This window comes from Hordeum vulgare, chromosome 3H (assembly GCF_904849725.1).
Source record: "Hordeum vulgare subsp. vulgare chromosome 3H, MorexV3_pseudomolecules_assembly, whole genome shotgun sequence".
Lineage (NCBI taxonomy): Eukaryota > Viridiplantae > Streptophyta > Magnoliopsida > Poales > Poaceae > Hordeum > Hordeum vulgare.
The window spans coordinates 132,028,678-132,051,494 of record NC_058520.1 but is presented as its reverse complement, the minus strand read 5'-3'; the positions used below and the strand labels follow the sequence as shown (position 1 = coordinate 132,051,494).

At 47.9% G+C, this 22,817-nt stretch overlaps 1 pseudogene; it reads left to right on the top strand.

Annotated features, from left to right (window-relative positions):
- Window positions 1–14,577: 14,577 nt before the first annotated feature.
- LOC123443239 lies at window positions 14,578–22,179 on the top strand (annotated as a pseudogene).
- The last annotated feature ends 638 nt before the right edge of the window (window positions 22,180–22,817 follow it).

Genomic DNA, 22,817 nt, shown 5'->3' with positions numbered 1-22,817 from the left:
TTCACGACACGTTCCAACGGTATACCTTCGAAGCGTGCCTATCGGAGGGGTTCGGTTCGTAGCGGTGTGAACATATGTCGTCGTGGAAGTCGTGGTACTCAGGTCTCGTCGACGGTAGTCATACTCTGGCGTCGGTGCACGGGTCTTCTCGTCGGTAGTCGAACACGTTCCAAAGATGTCCGGGGGTCGTCGCGGACGTCGTGGACTCGGCGAACTTGTCGACGACCCACGGTGGGGGGATGGTGCACGCGGCGACGGCAAGCGGCATCACAAGCAAGCAACGCGACTACATCAGCAACAGCAGCAAGCAACGGCGACACAACGGAAAGCAGCAACGGCATGCATCGGCACAACAATCAGCAAGCCTAGCAACTAACAACAGCAAGCATTAGCAGCTAACATCTAGCAATCGGCTCAGTAGGCAAGCTACATCATGCAGCTAGCAAGCAGCAAAGCATCTACAACAAGCAACTAACAGCAGCTACAACTCTCGGCAACAGGCAAGCACAGCAAGCAGCAGCCGGATACGCAACAACACAAGCAACATGGCAAGCAGCAGCTCGGCAGCATAGCGGTAGCAAGACGCGGCAACAACAACAGGGCATCGGCAGCTGCGCAGGCATCAGCAGCTAGCCAGCATCTACAACCGGTAGCAGCAACATCAAATCGGCAGCAGGAGCAGCATGCGGCAACAGGGCGGGCACGGGGGCGCGTGGGACCGGCGACCAGCTCGGGAAGACGAGGCGAGCAACCGGCGCACGGGCTCCTGCCGGCGGAGGCCATGGCCAGGGCGATGCGGGGCACCATGGGGCCGGCGCGCGGGGAGACGAGCACCTGCTGGCGAGGCTAGCACGAGGGGCACAGCAGCGGGGGCAGGAGGAGCCATGGGGAGGACCTCGGTAGGGGAACGCGACCGCAAGCGGCAGGGGGGCCTGACCCAGGGCGGCGGACGGCGGAAGGCTGAGGCCGACGGCGGCGCGCGGCCATGGCGAGGCAAGGCGAGGCCGAGGGCGAGGCACGAGGGCGAGGCCATGGCGGCGAGGCCGAGGGGAGCACGACGCAGGGAGGCGAGGCCTGGCACCAGCGGGGAAGAGGGCCATGGCTAGGGATCGGGGCGAGGTCGAGGGAAACCGGGAGGAAGCTAGGAGGAGGGAGGAAGAGGGGATCGGGCAGGAGGACGAGGGCTGCGCTAGGGAGGAGATGGGGAACGAGGAGGGGAGGAGAAGGCACGCAAGGGAGACGAGAGGGGATCAGCTCCTGGCTGCGCTAGGGTTGGGCCAGTTGGGCCTTGGGCCTTGGCCGGGTGGCTCCTCTCCCTCTCTCTTGCGTTTTTGTTTTTTTTAAACAGAAAAACTCAAACAAAAGAAAAGCTTTTAACAAATAAAAAAATGCTTTTGGCTCCTTTAAAACAAACCCCAACTATAAAATAGATTGGGCATTTTTTAAAAGAATAAAAATGAAACCTTTTGAAGAATAAAAATAAACCCTTTTATAAATAAAATGAGTCTCTAGTTTTAAAAAAACAAAAGGAAAAAAATAAAGGAAACCCAAGGGTTGCCCCCACATTTAATGAAAGGGCTTTTTTTAAAAGAAGACGAATGTTTTGAAGGGGTTAAAACTGAAACTTTGACGCAGCCACAAAAATAGAATGGAGAGGAGAGAAGGGTTTTACGTCCACGGTGCAACAGGGTTTTGAAGTGGCTCTGTTGCACCCACTCTCATCACTCCAACAAAACAACGCCACTCACAAGCATAACACCCAACAACACGGAGCAACAAGCAACACTGACAAAACACAGTTGACATGATGCCATGCATGATGCCATGATGCAAACTAAATGATGATGCAACAAACAAAAATAACCACATGACGGAAACGGAAATAAAGGGGAATCTTCTGGGGCATCGGCATCGGGCTGTCACACTTACCATCATCATCCGTCTCCCTTTTAAAAATCCATCTGTACTCAACAGCCTTACGACCATCAAGTAGTTCTTCCAAAGTCTACACTCTGTTTTCATATATGGATCCTACCTCGTATTTCATGGCGTCCAGCCATTCGTCGGAATCCAGGCCCACCATCGCTTCTCCATAGCTCGTAGGTTCATTGTTGTCCGACAACATGACCTCCAAGATAGGGTTATCGTACCGCTCTGGAGTAGTATGTGACCTTGTCGACCTACGAGGTTTGTAGTAACTTGATCCTGAAGCTTCATGATCACTATCATCAGCTTCCAGTTCAATTGGTGTAGGCGTCACAGGAACAACTTTCTGTGCCCTGCTACACACTGGTTGAAGTGACGGTTCAATAACCTCATCAAGTTCCACCATCCTCCCACTCAATTCTTTCGAGAGAAACTTTTTCTCGAGAAAGGATCCGTTTCTAGAAACAAACACTTTGATTCTGGATCTGAGATAGGTGGTATACCCAACTGTTTTGGGTGTCCTATGAAGATGCATTTATCCACTTTGAGTTCGGGCTTATCACACTCAAACTTTTTCACATAAGCATCGCAGCCCCAAACTTTTAAGAAACGAAGGTTAGGTTTCTCCAAACCATAGTTCATACGGTGTCATCTCAACGGAATTATGTGGTGCCCTATTTAAAGTGAATGCGGTTATCTCTAATGCCTAACCCGAAACGATAGTGGTAGTTCGATAAGAGACATCATAGTATGCACCATATCCAATAGGGCACGCCTATGACGTTCGGACACACCATCACACTATGGTGTTCCAGGTGGCATGAGTTATGAAACAATTTCCACATTGTCTTAAATGCGTACCAAACTTGCAACTCAGATATTCATCTCTACGGTCATATCATAGATATTTTATCCTCTTGTCACAACGATCTTCAACTTCACTTTGAAATTATTTGAACCTTTCAATAATTCAGACTTGTGATTCATCAAGTAAATATACCAGTATATACTCAAATCATGTGTGAAGTAAGAACATAACGATATCCACTGCGTTCCTCAGCACTCATTGGACTGCATACATCAAAATGTATTACTTCCAATAAGTCACTATCTAGTTCCATCTCACTGAAAACGAGGCCTTCAGTCATCTTGCCCATGTGGCATGATTTGCATGTCTCAAGTGATTCAAAATCAAGTGAGTCCAAATGATCCGTCTGCATGGAGTTTCTTCATGCGTTTACACCAACAGACATGGTTCGCATGTCTCAAACGTTTAAAAATGAGTGAGTCCATAGATCCATCAGTATGGAGCTTCTTCATGCGTTTTATACCAATATGACTTAAGTGACAGTGCCACAAATAAGTGGTACTATCATTACTACTTTGTATCTTTTGGCATCAATATTATGAACATGTGTATCACTACGATCGAAATTCAATAAACCATTGAAGGTATTTATTCAAGCAAATATAATAACCATTATTCTCTTTAAATGAATAATCGTATTGCAATAAACACGATCTAATCATGTTCATTCTCAACGCAAACACCAAATAACATTTACTTAGGTTTAACACTAATCCCGATGGTAGAGGGAGTGTGTCATGTTTTGATCACATCAACCTTGAAATTTCTGTCAACACATCATCACCTCGCCTTTAGCTAGTCTCCGTTTATTCCATAGCTTTTATTTTAGCAACCGAACCGGTATCTAATACCCTCGTGCTACTAGGAGCACTAGTAAACTAAACATTAATATCATGTATATCCAATATAATTTGGTCAACTCTGGCAGCCTTCTCATGTGCCAAGTATCTAGGGTAGTTCCGCTTCAGTGACCGTTCCCCTCATTACAGAAGCACTTAGTCTCGGTTTTGGGTTCAACCTTGGGTTTCTTCACTACAGCAACAACTAGTTTGTCGTTTTATGAAGTATCCCTTATTGTCCTTGCCCTTCTTGAAACTAGTGGTTTTACTAACCATCAACAATTGATGCTCCTACTTGATTTCTACTTTCACGGTGTCAAACATTGTGAATAGCGCAAGGATCATCATATCTATCCCTGATATGTTATAGTTCATCACGAAACTCTGTAGATTGGTGGCAGTGGCTTTGGAGAAATATGTCAATCACTATCTTATCTAGAAGATCAACTCCCACTCGATTCAAGCGATTGTAGTACTCAGACAATCTAAGCACATGCTCAACGATTGAGCTTTTCTCCCTTACTTCGCAGGCTAAGAAACTTGTCGAAGGTCTCATACCTCTTGACGTGGGCACGTGCCTGAAATCCCAATTTCAGCTCTTGGAACATCTCATATGTTCTGTGACGTTCAAAACGTCTTCGGTGCCTCAATTCTAAGCCGTTAAGTATTACGCACTAAACTATCACGTAGTCATCAAAACGTGTATGTCAGATGTTCGCAACATCCATAGGCGATGTTTGGGGTTCAGCACACCGAGCGGTGCATTAAGGACATAAGCCTTCTATGCAGCAATGAGGACAATCCTCAGTTTATGGACCTTGTCCGCATAATTGCTACTATCATCTTTCAACTAAGTTTTCTCTAGGAACATATCAAAAACAGTTGAGCTACAGTGCAAGCTACAACATAATTTGCAAAGACCTTTTGACTATGTTCATGACAATGAGTTCAATTAATCATATTACTTAAGAACTCTCACTCAAATTGACATCCCTCTAGTCATTCGAGTGTCGCATGATCCAAATTCACTAACTGAAGTCCGATCATCACGTGAGATGAGTATAGTTTCAATGGTGAACATCTCCATGTTCATCATATCAACTATATGATTCATGCTCGATCTTTCGGTCTCTTGTGTTCCGAGTCCATCTCTGTACATGCTAGGCTCGTCAAGTTTAACCCGAGTGTTCCGCGTGTGCAACTGTTTTGCACCCGTTGTATGTGAACGTTGAGTCTATCACACCAGATCATCACGTGGTGTTTCGAAACGATGAACTGTTGCAAATGGTGCACAGTCAGGGAGAACATAGTTTTATCTTGAAATTAGTGAGGGATCACCTTATAATGCTATCGTCATCCTAAGGAAAAAAGGTGCATAAAAGGATTAACATCACATGCAAATCATAAGTGACATGATATGGCCATGAACTTGTGCTTCTTGATCTCCATCATCAAAGCACCGGCATGATCTCCATCATCACCGGTGCCACACCATGATCTCCATCATTGTGTTCCCATCGAGGTTGTCGCGCTAACTATGTTGTTACTACTAAACTACTACTAGCGATAAAGCAAAGCATCAACAAGCGCAAAAAGATTAAAGACAACCCTATGGCTCGTGCTGGTTGCCGTAGCATCGACGTGCAAGTCGATATTTAACTATTACAACATGATCATCTCATACATCCAATATATCATATCATGTCTTTGGCCATATCACAATTCATGCATACCCTGCAAAAACAAGTTAGACGTCCTCTAATTTGTTGTTGCATGTTTTACGTGGCTGCTATGGGTATCTAGTATGATCGCATCTTACTTACGCAAAACTAGAACGGTAATATGCAAGTTGCTATTTAACCTTCTCCAAGGACCGCCTCGGTCAAATCCGATTCAACTAAAGTTGAAGAAATAGACACCCGCCGATCATCTTTATGCAACAAGTTGCATGTCAGTCGATGAAACCGGTCTCTCGTAGTCGTACGAGTAAAGTTGGTCCGGTCCGCTTCAATCCAACAAAACCGCCGAATCAAGAAAAGACTAAGGAGGGCAGTAAATTGAACACCAACGCCTACAAACTCTTTTGTGTTCTACTCGAGATATCATCTACGCATGAACCTAGCTCATGATGCCACTGTTGGGGAACGTAGCATGGGAAACAAAAAAAATCTATGCACACGCAATACCTATCCATGGTGAAGATCATCTACGAGAGGGGAGAGTGAATCTACATACCCTTGTACATTGCTAAGCGGAAGCATATATAGCATGGTGGATGTAGTGGAACATCTTCGCGATTCAAATTGCAGCCCGTCCCGCGATCTCATCACGATCCGTCCCGCGATCCCATCACAGTCCTTCACGATCTAGTGCCGAACGGACGGGACCTCCGCGTTTAGCACACATACAGCTCGATGACGATCTCCGCCTTCTTGAACCAGCAATAGGGGCGGAGAGGTAGATGAGTTCTTCAGCACGGTGGCGTGGTGGTGGTGGTGAACTAATCTAGCACGGCTTCGCCTAAGCAGTGTCGAACTAGACTAGAGGAGAAACAAATCTAGAGAAAGAGAGGCAGTTGTCACTGATTTCTGTGTTGTCCAAAATCCCTCAATCCCTCTAGTATATATAGGAGGAGGGGAGAGGAGGTAGACTTGTCACCTACTCCAAGGAGAAGGGGTTGGACGAACCCTAAAGGAAGAGTCCACCTACCCACAAGGGAGGTGGACTACTTTGGGAGGACTCCTCCTTCCTTTCCTTTTAAAGAACTTTTGCCTTTTATCTCCACTCCTACCTGCATGGGCTTTTGAGAGAGGCTTCGGCCCGCCCACCACGGGATGGTCCACCTCCTCTCACATCTCATAAGGCTCTTGGGTCGTCACACCCCTCCCGGTGGTCCCCCGACACCCTCCCGGCACTCCCGGTACACTACCGATGAGCCCGAAACTTTTCCGATGACCAAAACAGGACTTTCTCTATATCAATCTTTACCTCCAGACCATTCCATAGCTCCTTGTGACGTCCAGGATCTCATACGGGACTCCGAACAACCTTCAGTCACCAACACCTATAACTCAACTATAACGAAACGTCACCGAACCTTAAGTGTGCAGACCGTGCGGGTTCGAGAACTATGCAGACATGACCTAAGACACTCCCCGGTCAATAAACAATAGCGGGGCCTAGTTTCCCATATTGTCTCCTACATATTCTACGAAGATCTCTATCGGTTGAACCTCTATGTCAAGGATTTAGTTAATCCCGTATGATGTTTCCTTTGTCCTTCAGTATGTTACTTGCCCGAGATTCGATCGTCGGTATCTCCATACCTACTTCAATCTCGTTACCGGCAAGTCTCTTTACTCATTCCGTAATACAAGATCCCGTGGCTAACTGCTTAGTCACATTGATTGTAAGGCTTATGATGATGTTGTATTACCGAGTGGGCCCAGAGATACCTCTCCGTTACACGGTGTCACAAATCCCAGTCTTGATCTATGCCAACCCAATAGACACCTTCAAAGATACCTGTAGAGCACCTTTATAGTCACCAAGTACTTTTACGACGTTTGATACACACAAGGTTTTCCTCCGGTGTCCGGGAGTTGCATGATCTCATGGTGATAGGAACAGATACATTGACATGCAAAAAACAGTAGCAATAAACTAACACGGTCATATGCTACGTTTATAGTTTGGGTCTTGTCCATCACATCATTCTCCTAATGATGTGATCCCGTTGTCGTGGTAACGATTCCGACAATAGAAAGAGGGTAGGATAACGGAGCATGATCTATCAAGATGCACATGGGTGACATGGTGGTTTTAGCGAGTTCAGGCCTCTCACAGTGGAGATAACGACCCTACATCTCGTGCTCCGGAGAGGCTTTGTTTTATCTGTCATGGACATGAGTTACATGGTGTAGAGAGAGAGAGAGACAGAGCTCGAGGGAAAGAATGAGCCCGAAGGAGGAGAAGAAGATGTCCCTAGCTATGTGGAGGGGGGTGGCTTATATAGAGTGTGCCACCTCCTCACCTCTTATGTTACAAGATGGGGCATTGATGCCATAATGTCAGCCCACTACAGATGTCTTGCCGACTGTTGGTATTTGCATGACCGAGTGAGTCATACGGCCGAGTGGTTGACTATCATCCGAGTGGATGGAATGTACTTGTCTGAGTGGATCCGTATCGAGTGGATTAGATGTTGTCACGATGCAGTAGGAATTTCCCTTGTAGTCCTTAAACTAATAATGAGGTGCCCTTGGGTAGGACGTACTGGTCAGACCTATGACCCTACCGTAGGGCTATATCCCCGTCATTAGCCCCCGAATGGATCAGGGTCCGAGTGGTGAAGGTGTCGATGTTAATCTTGTAGCAGCAGACCGAACTTGAACGTGCTTCAGGGCCTTGCAAAATTATGCGTTGATTGAAGTCTTCATCATTCGCCTTGATCGATTCCGCTGAGTAGTACGTCCGAGTGAACTTAAGAATTGAAGTAGATCCGAGTGACCAACAGGATCTTGAGACTCTGACTGACTGCTGGTAGTCGGTTGGAATCTGTTGAATCTGTTGAACTTGGATGTTGTTGGTGGACCTGACCAAGCAGAATGCTTCTTTTTTGTTCTTCTCTTCTAGTGGGGGCACGCTAAGTGCACCCACTGGGTGTAGTCCCCGAGCCTCTGTCGGACTAGATGAGTCCGTCAGAGGGTTTAAGTCATCCAATGCTCGTCATGTTGAATGTTTGTTGTATCTGCATTATATGATTTCTGGATCAAAGTCAAGTCTTCGAGTGTATTTTTTAACTTAGGCGATACGGGGTCGCAGCTAAGTTCCCGAGTGTGGAGCATGTCTGTACTCGGAGTAGTTTTAACTTAGGCGATACAGAGTCGCAGTGAAGCCCCCGAGTGCGGAGCATGTCCGCACTCAGAGTTGTTTTTAACTTAGGCGATACGGAGTCGCAGCTAAGCCCCCGAGTGTGGAGCATGTCCGCACTCGGAGTAGTTTTTAACTTAGGCGATACGGAGTCGCAGCTAAGCCCCCGAGTGTGGAGCATGTCCACACTCAGAGTTGTTTTTAACTTAGGCGATACAGAGTCGCAGCTAAGTCCCCGAGTGTGGAGCATGTCCGCACTCGGAGTAGTTTTGAACTTAGGCGATACGGAATCGCAGCTAAGCCCCCGAGTGTGGAGCGTGTCCGTACTCGAAGTAGTTTTAACTTAGGCGACACGGAGTCGCAGCTAAGTCCCCGAGTGTGGAGCATGTCCGCACTCGGAGTAGTTTTGAATTTAGGCGATACGGAATCGCAGCTAAGTCCCCGAGTGTGGAGCGTGTCCGCACTCGGAGTAGTTTTGAACTTAGGCGATACGGAATCGCAGCTAAGCCCCCGAGTGTGGAGCGTGTCCGTACTCGAAGTAGTTTTAACTTAGGCGACACGGAGTCGCAACTAAGTCCCCGAGTGTGGAGCATGTCCGCACTCGGAGTAGTTTTGAACTTAGGCGACACGGAGTCGCAGCTAAGTCCCCGAGTGTGGAGCATGTCCGCACTTGGAGTAGTTTTAACTTAGGCGACACGGAGTCGCAGCTAAGTCTCCGAGTGTGGAGCATGTCCGCACTCGGAGTAGTTTTGAACTTAGGCGATACGGAATCGCAACTAATCCCCCGAGTGTGGAGCATGTCCGCATTCGGAGTAGTTTGAACTTAGGCGACACGGAGTCGCAGCTAAGCTGAGCGGTGGCGCGCGGGGCAGCCGAATGATGAAGACGTGCCACACGGAGTGGCGATGCGCATGGCATCCGAGTGAGGTAGACGATTCTGGCTGAGTGGCAACGCGCGGGGCGGCCAAGTGATGTATGTCGAGGAGGCGTCCGACCCACTGACGGCACACGGGGCGGCCGTGTCCACTACGTCATTGCGGGGGCTTCCGAACACGTGAAAACGCATGAATGATCGTTGCGGCGACTGAGCCTGAGCAGCGACGAGGATGGCGCATGGATGCGTCGAGTAACCTGTGTATGAAAAATAGCACAAGCCAGAATAAAAAATTATCAAAGTAATATGATCTTTTCTAAAATAGTTCGTGTAAATTGCACCCACAGACACCCACTGGGTGTGCCACGTGATTGCTGGTTCGGAACCAGCAAGAGTCTAAAACAGTGAAGGATCCGACTGAACTCGTTTGAGTACTGGACCCAAACGAAGCGGAAGTGAAGTGTTCCCACATAAAAATAAACAACCGAGTGCAGAGGTACACTCGGTGGCGTGGCATCCGAGTGAACATCATGTGAGACTTCCTCGACACTCGATAATGCGGAAGCAACTATTTAATTGAATGAAGCGTATGGAGAATGACTTAGCTTTCTGACGGTGCGGGAGCAGCCGAGTGATGAAGGAGCGACCAACTGAGTGAAGGTGCGCGGAGCGACCGAGTGATGCAGGTCTGTCTCGCCCAGTGGCGACGCGCGGGGCGGCCAGGTTACGAAGGAGCGTCCAGTCAAGTGGCGATGCGCGGAGCTCCCGGGCGACGAAGATGCATCATGTTCGTTAGTTGACCGAGTGAAAAGGAGAATCGGCCGAATGAACCACAGCTGGGCCGCGATCCGGTCGCCACACCATCAGCCGAGTGTAATAAATGATGAGTCGGCTGGGCGGCGTTATTTGTCTCAGTAAGCCTGCAAGTTTAGCAAATACACGTACATCCAAAAATATTTTTTGTTGGACTAAAGTGTCCACATATGGATGCTATTTTGCAAGAAGTAAAGACCACGGATGGCTGTGCATGCATGCACGAATTAATCGGTTTGGAAACTGAAAGGTAAGCAATTTCAGACTTCATGATGAAATAACATCTACGTTACTCATTTTAAGAGCGTGCAATTTAGCGTGGGTGTTAATCACCACATAACTAAGACCAGCATGCTGCGTATTATACACATGTAATGGTGGGCCGGTCCTACCCAGGCACTCAAGCCGCGAGCGTTGCTGCATGCTTTCCTTACATGTGCACATCCTGCTTCACAAACTGACGCGATTTATGGGCAGAAATTGGTAGAATGGAGGAAGGTACCGTCCTGGTAGAAATTGGTGGAGCGGACTGTCCTGGTTGTGGCGTTGTGCCAGCCCTATGCCTCCACCGTAGAGGCGGCCGCTGGACCATCAACGTCGAGGACGCCGGTTGACTCTGTGCCTCCCCGGCGCGTGGGCCACTACGGCAGGGGAGACCCACGTACCGGTTGCTACGACCCGTCGCTCGAGGAGCCAGAGCGCCGGTCGGGCCGGCGCCGTCGAGCATTTGCCCAGAGGAAGGGAAGTGTCGCGGTTGAGCACGAGCGGCCAGCACCGGCACGCGCGCGCATCGAAGTCGTGTCTCTACCACAGAGATTACCGTCTGCAGTCGACCGTATGGGGAAGTGCCACGGTCGAGGACGCGACTAGCCTCGACGCCGGCGCCGCGTCGGATGGTTGATGCTATAGGGAGGATCTGCCAAGTGTAGATACATGGCAAGTCCCGACATTCGCACCATGTCGGGTCCACGCTCCCATCGAGGAATCCGCCATTGTGTAGTCGACTGGAGGAAGAGGCCATCGATAATGGTGCTTGGACGCTCGGGAGCTGGATCATCGATCAAGTTCCAGCTGATGGCCGGAGGTTCACTGATTGAATTCTTCGTTGACAAATGGCTTGTCTCCGGTGGAAAATACCGAATCATCGAGGTGTTCCTGTTCTTGATAGAAGTAAGATGCATCAAAAACAGAAAAAATAGATATAAGAGCGAACACAAACCGTATGCATCATGGCTCGATAGATGCCATGCCCCACGGTGGGCGCCAAATGTCGTGGTAACGATTCTGACAATAGAAAGAGGGTAGGATAACGGAGCATGATCTATCAAGATGCACATGGGTGACACGGTGGTTTTAGCGAGTTCAGGCCTCTCACAGTGGAGATAACGACCCTACGTCTCGTGCTCCGGAGAGGCTTTGTTTTATCTGTCATGGACATGAGTTACATGGTGTAGAGAGAGAGAGACAGAGCTCGAGGGAAAGAATGAGCCCGAAGGAGGAGAAGAAGATGTCCCTAGCTATGTGGAGGGGGGTGGCTTATATAGAGTGTGCCACCTCCTCACCTCTTATGTTACAAGATGGGACATTGATGCCATAATGTCAGCCCACTACAGATGTCTTGCCGACTGTTGGTATTTGCATGACCGAGTGAGTCATACGGCCGAGTGGTTGACTGTCATCCGAGTGGATGGAATGTACTTGTCTGAGTGGATCCGTACCGAGTGGATTAGATGTTGTCACGATCCAGTAGGAATTTCCCTTGTAGTCCTTAAACTAATAATGAGGTGCCCTTGGGTAGGACGTACTGGTCAGACCTATGACCCTACCCTAGGGCTATATCCCCGTCACCCGTTATCAAATGACAACACTTGTCTATGGCCAGGAAACCTTGACCATCTTTGATCAACGAACTAGTCAACTAGAGGCTCACTAGGGACAGTGTGTTGTCTATGTATCCACACATGTATTTGAGTTTTCCAATCAATACAATTCTAGCATGGATAATAAACGATTATCATGAATAAGTAAATATAATAATAACCGATTTATTATTGCCTCTAGGGCATATTTCCAACACCTCCACCACGTCGTCCTCGACCACGAGCTCGTCCATTTTGTTGTTGGAAATATGCCCTAGAGGCAATAATAAAATAGTTATTATTATATTTCCTATTTCAAGATAATAGTTTATTATCCATGCTAGAATTGTATTGAATGGAAACACAAATACATGCGTGGGTACATAGACAAAACACAGTCCCTAGTAAGCCTCTAGTTAACTAGCTCGTTGATCAAATATGGTTAAGGTTTCCTAGCCATAGACAAGTGTTGTCACTTGATAACGGGATCACGTCATTAGGAGAATGATGTGATGGACAAGACCCAAAATATTAACGTAGCATGTGATCGTGTTATTTTATTGCTACTGTTTTCTGCATGTCAAGTATACATTCCTATGACCATGAGATCATGTAACTCACTAACACCGGAGGAATGCCTTGTGTGTATCAGACGTCGCAACGTAACTGGTTTACTATAAAGGTGCCCATTGAATTAGCATGGATCAAGACTGGGATTTGTCACTCCGTATGATGGAGAGGTATAAACGTCTTATTCGGCCACCGGGCGGGGCCAAACCGAATGACTCCTTCCAAGTTGTATTGGAGGACTCCTCCCCCTCTCCTTGCGCCTGCCGAACTCTAGGACTTGTCCCTGGGGCGCCACCCCTCTACTCCCTCCTATATATAGTGGACGTGAGAGAGGCTTTTGGCACCTCAAGCCAAGGCGCAACCCTCTTTCCCTCCACCACTTCGTGACACCCCGTAGCTAGTTTGGTACGGTACGTCGAAGCCCTGCCGGAGTAGCTCCACCACCATCACCGCCACGTCGTCATGCTTCCAGAGAATTTAGCTACCTCTTCGTCTCTCTTGCTGGATCAAGAAGGTGGAGATTGTCATCGAGCTGCACGTGTACTGAACGCAGAGCTGCCGTCCGTTCGGCGCTAGATCGGGATGGAGTTCGTGGCACGCTTGCGATTTGGATCGCGAAGACGTTCGACTACATCAACCGCGTTTCTTAACACTTTCGCGGAAGAAATTGAATCACACTTTCGCGGAAGAATAAACACACTTTCACGGAAGAATAGACACACTTTCGCGGAAGTTTTTCCGCGAAAGTTTTTTTTTCAAATTATATAAAAGTGTTGGTGCAAAACTATATAAGAGGCCCATGTGTCACTCCGTATGATGGAGAGGTATAAAAGTATGATTGCAATTTCTTCCGCGAAAGTTTTTTTTTTTAAATTATACAATTTTATATACGGGGTCTATTCTGCAGCGTACAATTTCACAACGTAAAACATACCTTCGTCGAACTATAAACGTCTTATGCGGGTTGACATTATACGGGATGTGCTAGAGAGGTTCTTATATTGTTGCCTCCCACTCTAGACTCTCCCGTTTCGATGGATATTGCAAGGTTTGTCCTTTCAGGTATCTAAGCTATGCCGTGTGTTGGTATGGTTGAGGTCACTTTTACATCCACTGCATACTAAGTTACTCAAAGGATATATCACGTCCTTCAATCTTAGCTTCTCAATGTGACACGGTCATTGGTCGCGGCATATGGTTTTTTGACCTGGGCGATGATGCTACCCAACTACCCTAGTTGAGCTCCATGTGCGATTATGAAGATCATTTCTACAATTAATGTAATATACTCCCTTCATTTTTAAATATGTATTTTTTAAAAGATTTTACTAAAAGACTATATACAAATGTATATAAACACGTTTTAAAATATAGATTCACTCATTTTGCTTCGTACTTAATTTTCTAATAATTTTTTTAAAATAACTTATATTTAGGAACAGAAGAAGTACATGATTAATTATAATTAATGCAATACATATTTTTTTCCTAAATAAATTTATTAAAAATCGGTGTTATTTTCAAAATCAATCTCAATTAATGTTGTTTTAAAATCAATAATGTTTTTTTTGCAGGGGAAATCAACAATAATTAATTGAAACAATTAATGTTGTTTTAAAACCAATACTAATATTTTTTGCGGGGAAAATCAACAATAATTAATTGAATCAATGTTGTTTCCAAATTATCGCATGTGTATATCATTGAAGCGGCATAAGCTGTTGGATACGTGTGGTTGCATGTATGAGATTGTGGAAATTCACGCGTCTCATGCTGGTGATTGGCAAATCTGTTTTGGCTCGAGAAAAAGATTCCCCTTAACACCTACGGAACTGGGACTCGTGCCTCTGCAATATTTGCAGTCGGTAGATGGTGCTCCACCGAGTTGGTCCATTCACGCAGCGCAGTCGCCAGCGCTACGAGTACGGCGCCAGAACGCACGCTCGTCCCGACGACATGGCCGTCTCGCCTCTTGCACTCGTGCTCCTCCTCCCCGCATTCGCCGTATCTCTCTTGTACATCCTTCGTAAGCCCGCCCGTCTGCGCAGCGGCAGCGATGGAGGACGGTGGCAGCTTCCGCCGTCGCCGCGCGGCCTTCCTCTGCTCGTCCACTTACATCTCCTCGGCTCGTTGCCGCACCGGGCCCTGCGGTCCCTGGCCGCCGCGCACGGCCCGGTTCTGCTGCTCCGGCTTGGCCGCGTGCCTGCTGTGGTCGTGTCATCGGCGGCCGCCGCGGAGGAGGTGATGAGGACCCGCGACCTGACCTTCGCGAGCCGGCCCCGGAGCGTCATGGCCGAGCGGCTCCTCTACGGGCGCGACGTAGCGTTTGCGCCCTACGGCGAGTACTGGCTGTTGAGTAAATAGACAATTTTTCGAGTACATTAATCCATAAAATAATAACTAGCATGGCATTGACTAGACTAATGACATACTGATCTTGAGCTAACCTAGCACATACTATGCATATAGTGGATACATCTATGCAAACAAGTAGTACTGCTAGAATAAATACGAACATGAGGATAAACGAGTCATACCCTTCAATCGGCCAGTTGGCCGTAGCAGCAGCGGCGGCGGCAGCAGTATCCTCTGCCGTCTTCTTCTCGGCTTCCTCGCGGAGACGATCAGCTTCGCTTGGTGAAGACATGGCGATGACGAGGGTGACGCGGACGTAAACGAAGCAGACGGACGGAGGCGAGCAGTCGCGTGATCGCTCCCCAAAAACCTAATCGCCCCTCTCCCGTACAGGAACCGGAGAGGCGAGGTTTCGGAGGCCTGCTTTTCCGTCGACCGTGTACGCGGTAAACGGGACGGAGTCGCCGGCGGCAGCAGCAGTCAAGGAACGAAGGCGTGAGGCAGATGTGATCTGATTTTCGTGACGGCTAGGGTAGGCGATCGCGTGCTTATAAAGGCGGCTGGGTGGAGAGACGTGGGACAAGCCCACGTCCGAGTCGGTAACAGCCACGATCCGACGTCTCGGATCGTTCCTTGTCCGTTACGTATTCTCCGTTCCTGACCGGCAAAAATAAGCGCGTAGGTATGAGCTCGGCTCGGCTCATTCCCGCAATCCGCGGCGCGGCGCGTCGTGGCGAGGCGTGGCGGGCGGCGGAGGAGGAGTGCGCGAGGGCACCTTCTCTTCTCACTCTCCAATAGCATGTGGAAGAGAGACCCTTATAAAGGGGTCTAAACTCTCCTCCACTAGCGGGGTGGGACTAAACTCCCACCACCTTGCCATGCCACCACCTACATGGGCCCTTGTAGATTTTCTGAAATTCTCTAATGGGCCTAAGGCCCACCTCCAAATTTCAACAATCCCCCACCAGATCTCAAGGGCACATCGTGTTCCCTCGTTCCAATCACTGTTTTAATATACCAGCATTTCAGTGAAGACCTATTAAGGTTGAGCTTCACCTAGAACAAGTAGCTACACTCCTTTACAACTGAACAATGAACTATGCCTTGAATTGTCAGCTTGGCGTAAAAGAGCTTCACCACAAGTCTTACTAGTACTAGACTGCCGAAGGTGACCCCTCGGGTGGAGCATATTAGTCACACTCCTGGCCTATTCATGAGTTTACTAGAGATCACCCAAACCTCATAGACTGTGACCAGCAGTCAAGCTCATATAGGTGTGTTCCTCCAAAGATCGCTCTGTAGGACAGCAGCTTGCTTACATATAAGCTTTAGAACACATTAAGACAGTAGTCATCCTACCGTACAGTATCCGAGAGTATTGCATCTCCAACGGAGTGGGTTAGTAAAGTTACTCTCCTCAGTTCACCACTGGCTTGTTTTCCCAGGTCCTACTTCACGGGATCTCCGATCATATAGGTTGGGTTACTACCATGGCAACTCATGTGGGTCTCATACCCATCTCCCTCGATGCACTATCTATCACAACACGTGATAGCCCTTTAGTAAAGGGATCTGCCAGATTCTTAGCCGTTTGGATATAATCCAACGCTATCACTCCGGAGTTTCTCAAACGTCTGACAGCCTTCAATCTCATTCTTATATGTTTGTTGGACTTCATATTGTCCTTTGAACTCTTCACTTTAACAATAACCGTCTGATTATCGCAGTTCATAAGGATAGCCGGAACCGGCTTCTCAACCACAGGTAAGTCCATCAAAAGATCTCGAAGAAATTCTGCTTCGACACCAGATGTGTCTAATGCTGTTAATTCTGCTTCCATTGTCGATCTTGTTAAGATCGTTTGCTTGCAAGACTTCCAGGAAACAGCACCACCTCCAAGAGTAAACATATACCCAGTAGTGGCCTTCATCTCATCAGCATCAGAGATCCAATTCGCATCACTATACCCTTCAAGTACCGATGGGAATCCCGTATAGTGAAGCCCGTGGTTGACAGTACCTTTCAAGTAGCGCATAATTCTTTCAACGGCACGCCAATGAACATCGCCTGGGTTTGCAACAAACCGGCTAAGTTTGCTCACAGCAAACGCGATGTCAGGCCTCGTTGCGCTAGCTAGGTACATAAGTGAACCGATAATTTGAGAGAATCTCAATTGATCTATAGCTGTACCTTTAAACTTTCGAATAAGCACACTAGGATCATACGGTGTTTGACAAATTTTGCAGTCTGAATATCCAAAGCGACTCAAAATCTTATCAACATAGTGGGATTGCAGAAGTGTAATCCCACCCTCATCATCTCTCAACAGCTTGATGTTCAAGATAACATCAGCCACCCCAAGGTCCTTCATCTCAAAGTTTTTAGACAGAAAAGACTTAACCTCCTCAATTACTTTGAGGTTGGTTCCAAATATCAGTATGTCATCAACATACAAGCACAATATAACTCCTTCGCCCCCACCATGGCGATAGTATACATATTTGTCAGCTTCATTAACAACGAAGCCAACAGATGTCAGAGTTGTATTAAACTTCTCATGCCATTGCTTAGGTGCTTGTCTCAGACCATATAAAGATTTCAGCAACTTACACACCTTTCCTTCCTGACCTTCTATCACAAAGCCATCTGGCTGTTGCATATAGATTTCCTCATTTAGCTCTCCATTCAGGAAGGCCGTCTTAACGTCCATTTGATGAACGAGAAGACCATGAGAGGCCGCCAATGAGAGTAGTACTCTAATGGTGGTCAGTCTAGCCACAGGTGAATAAGTATCGAAGAAATCTTCCTCTTCTTTCTGGGCATAGCCCTTGGCCACAAGCCTAGCCTTGTACTTTTCAATCGTACCGTCGGGCCTAAGCTTCTTTTTGAACACCCACTTGCATCCCAATGGTTTGCAACCATAGGGACGATCAGTGATTTCCCATGTCCCGTTAGCCATGATGGAGTCCATCTCGCTACGGACAGCAGCTTTCCAGTAATCAGTATCTGGAGAAGCATACGCTTCTGAAATAGAAGTGGGATTATCATCCACGAGGTATACGAAGAAATCATCACCAAAGGTCTTTGCAGTCCTTTGTCTCTTGCCCCTACCACGGGCTTCCTCGTCATCCTCCTCAGGATTTTCATCATGTGTTTGTTCATAATATTCCATAGGAATGGCAGGCTCAGGAGTTATCTCAGATTCCTGTCTAGAAGTGCTTTGCATATCTCTCATGGGAAATATATCCTCAAAGAATGTAGCATCCCTCGACTCCATTATTGTACCAACCTTCACGTCAGGTACCTCAGATTTCACTACTAGAAATCTATAGCCTACGCTATTCTTAGCGTATCCCAAATTAACGCAATCCACAGTCTTTGGTCCAAGCTTACGCTTCTTGGGGATCGGTACATTGACTTTCGCCAAGCAGCCCCAAGTACGTAAGTACGAGAGTGTCGTCCTTCTCTTCGACCACTCCTCGTAGGGAGTGACCTCATTATCTTTTGTAGGAACTTTATTCAGGACATGACACGCGGTCAATATAGCCTCCCCCCACCATGCCTTGGATAAACCCGATGTATCTAACATGGCGTTAACCAAATCAGTTAGAGTACGGTTTTTCCGCTCGGCAACCCCGTTTGACTGGGGTGAATAGGGAGGCGTCCTCTCATGAATAATGCCGTGTTCCGCACAAAATGAATCAAATTCGTTTGAGAAGTACTCTCCACCACGATCAGACCGGACTCGTTTAATTTTCTTTTCAAGTTAATTCTCAACTTCTGCCTTATAGATTTTCAAGTAGTGTAGAGCCTCATCTTTAGTATTTAACAAATACACATAGCAAAATCTAGTGGAATCATCTATCAATGTCATGAAGTATTTCTTTCCACCTTTAGTCAACACACCATTCATCTCACAAAGATCAGAATGTATGAGTTCTAATGGTGCCAAGTGTCTCTCCTCTGCAGCCTTGCGAGGCTTGCGAGGTTGCTTTGCTTGCACACACGAGTGGCACTTAGAACCTTTGGCCAAAGTGAAAGTTGGGATTAAATTCAGTTTTGCTAGCCGCGACATAACACCGAAACTTATGTGACAAAGACGTGAATGCCAAACTTCAGATTCATTAACACTCGAATGAATATTGTTCACGACTTTATTACAAAAATCTGCTAGAGAAAGGCGGAACAGATCTCCGCATTCATAACCTTTTCCAACGAAAAGTCCATATTTCGTAACTACTACTTTATTAGACTCGAACACCAACTTAAACCCTTCTCTACACAGAAGGGAGCCACTAACGAGATTCTTCTTGATGGCGGGGACATGCTGCATGTTCTTCAGCTGCACGATCCTTCCCGAAGTAAACTTCAGATCGACCGTGCCAACACCAAGAACAGAAGCACTCGCGGCATTCCCCATCAATACGGACCCGCGACCGGTGGCCTGATAAGAAGAGAACAAAGATAAGTCAGCACACACATGAATATTTGCACCCGTGTCCACCCACCAATCGGTGGACTGACAAACTGTAAATACAGTAAGTAAATTACCGTACCCAGATGCACCACTTTCATTGTTGCCCACAATCATGTTTGCAGACTTGGAGTCCTGCGCCGGCTTCTTGTACTTGTTTGGGCATTTATTCGCCCAATGTTCCTCTGAACCACAAGTATAGCAGCCATCCCCCTTCTTATTCTTCTTGAAGGGCTTCTTCCCCTTCTTCTTGAAGTCGGTATTCTGTTGGACAAAGTTCTTTCCCTTGGGCTTGTGAGAATTGAAGTTCCTCTGATGTACCATATTGGCAGCAGAAGAGCTTTCCACCGCTTTTCCATTGGAGTCCTTTGCTCTTGAGTTCTGCTCAACACTCAGATGGCCGATGATGTCCTCTACTGAGAACTCACGCCTCTGATGTTTCAGAGTAGTAGCAAAGTTCCTCCAGGAATTAGGGAGCTTAGCAATTATACAGCCCGCGACAAACTTGCCCGGCAAATTGCACTTAAGAACCTCAAGTTCCTTAGCTATGCATATTATCTCATGAGCTTGTTCCAATACAGAACGGTTGTCAACCATCTTGTAATCGTGAAACTGCTCCATAACATACATCTCACTCCCAGCATCGGTGGCCCCGAATTTAGATTCGAGCGCCTCCCACAAGTCCTTGGCAACATGCATATGTAAATATGCATCAACCAGCTTATCTCCGATCACGCTAATGACTGCTCCAAGGAATAGGACGGTGGCCTCCTTAAACATCTTCTCCTGTTCAGGAGTGATAGTTTCCGTAGGAGTGACACCGGCTACCCAGAACACGTTCATAGCCGTGAGCCATAAGGTGGTTCTCGTTTGCCAACGCTTGAAAAAAGTACCGGTAAACTTATCCGGTTTCAGTGCAGCAGCAAAACCATTACTCGAAAAATTCCTACAGACATTAGGTTTTTGGATTGTTGAGTAAATAGGCAATTTTCCGAGTACATTAATCCACAAAATAATAACTAGCATGGCATTGACTAGACTAATGACATACTGATCTTGAGCTAACCTAGCACATACTACGCATATAGTGGATACATCCGAATCGGTAACAGCCACGATCCGACGTCTCGGATCATTCCCGCGGCAACCCACGGCGCGTCGTGGCAACCCGCTGGCGGGCGGCGAAGGAGGAGTGCGCAAGGGCATCTTCTCTTCTCACTCTCCAATAGCATGTGGAAGAGAGAACCTTATAAAGGGGTCCAAACTCTCCTCCACTAGCGGGGTGGGACTAAACTCCCACCATCTTGCCATGCCACCACCTACATGGGCCCTTGTAGATTTTCTGAAATTCTCTAATGGGCCTAAGGCCCACCTCCAAATTTCAACACTGGCGCCAGGCGCGCCGAGTGTGCGTGGTCCACCTCCTCAGCTCGCGTCGCATCCTCTCCTTCCGCGGGCGTCCGGGAAGAGGAGGCCGCCGCGCTAGTCGAGCGCGTCCGCGGAGCGGGGGCGGGCGGCGCCGTCGTGGACCTGTGTGAGCTCCTCATCGCCTACGCCAACACGGTGGTCTCGCGCGCCGCGTTCGGGGACAACAGCGCGCGCAGCCTGTACGAAGAAGGCGACAAGGGACGCGAGCTGAGGAAGGTGTTCACCGACTTCCAGGAGCTGCTCGGCACGGCGCCTTTTTGGGAGGTCGTGCCGTGGCTGGGCTGGTTGGACGCCGTGAGGTGGGTGGAGGGGAAGATCAGACGGACTTTCGAGGCGCTCGACGGCGTGCTCCAGAAGGTGATCGACGACCACCGCCGGCGGCGTCAAGCCGGCGGGCAGACGGGAGTTGACGCCAACGATCACAGGGATTTCGTGGACGTGTTGTTGGACGTGAACGATACTGACAAAGAAGCTGGCATGCGGCTCGACACGACCGAAATCAAGGCCATCATCCTGGTACGTGTTTTCATCTTGGTGCCGTGCAGCTGTGCTAGTTGTTAGTTGCTGACATGTTCCTTGTACATACGTGCATGCGCAGGACATATTCGCTGCGGGCACGGACACCACGAGCACGGCAATGGAGTGGGTCATGACGGAGCTCGTCACACACCCGGACAGCATGCGTAAGCTCCAGGACGAGATCAGGGCGGCCATCGTTGGCTCCGTGCAGGTCATCACCGAGGACGACCTGGACAAGCTGCACTACCTCAAGGCCGTGATCAAGGAGACCCTACGCCTGCACCCACCGGTTCCGCTCCTCGTGCCCCGAGAGCCACAAAATGACGCCGAGATACTCGGCCACCACGTCCCGGCGCGCACGCGGGTAGTGATCAACGCGTGGGGCCATCGGCCGGGACCCGGCGACGTGGGAGCGCGCGGAGGAGTTCCTGCCGGAGAGGTTTCTTGATAGCGCGGTGGACTACAATGGGCATGACTTTGAGCTGATACCATTCGGCGCCGGGCGGAGGGGGTGCCCTGGGATCGGGTTCGCCGCGCCGACCATGGAGGTGGCGCTCGCGAACTTGTTGTACAATTTTGACTGGGCGCCGGCGGGCGGGACGCCACTGGACATGCGCGAGGTGAACGGGCTCTCCGTGCGGCTCAAGTCCGGCCTGCCACTTGTCGCTAAACCCTGGTTTCCTTAAATAAACTTGTTGCGTATGTCGGGTTCTATTCATCTCTGTTGCAAAACACATGGTGTGCTGTTTGTTTTGAAGGTCTAAAAAAAAAACTTTGGTTCCTTTGAGAGCATGTATAATGATTGATAAGATGGTTCTATCCTAGGTCTTGCATGTAATTCAAAAATGACAAAAAAATGTGTTACAATGGGTCACCTCTTAGCATTATCTTCAATAGCTAGTTATTCGTAAAAACATTGTGAGATATATTGTGCTAAGAGGTCATCTCTTGTTCTCTCTTAAATAAGAGAAGACAAACCTTATCTTATGAGTTCTCTCTTACGAAGCACCAATATTTCAGAAATCTGTGTATCGCCGTTCAGTACTTTGTCGATACTTCGATACGCCAGATACGTCTTCGATACGGGTATCCCCGAACTATCGCCTTTTTCAATTAAAAAAAGGAAAAAATGGTGATACAGGTATCGTTGAAGTATCGCCACTGAGTATTGCTCATAACATGATGTATCGTTGATCTGTTTATATAGATAGTGTACTAATATAGTAGTTGGATAAAAGTGTTTCCTAAGAATGTTGTTTGTTGGATAAAATTGCTTGTTGATGCTGTTGGCTTGTTGCTTGTTGATTTTTGTGGCATAAAATTACTTGTTGATGTTGTTGCTGCCTCCTATTGCTAGTGAAGAAGATACAAGTATAAATCATGGCATCTTTTAACTTTCTCCATCACCCTTTGAGCATTA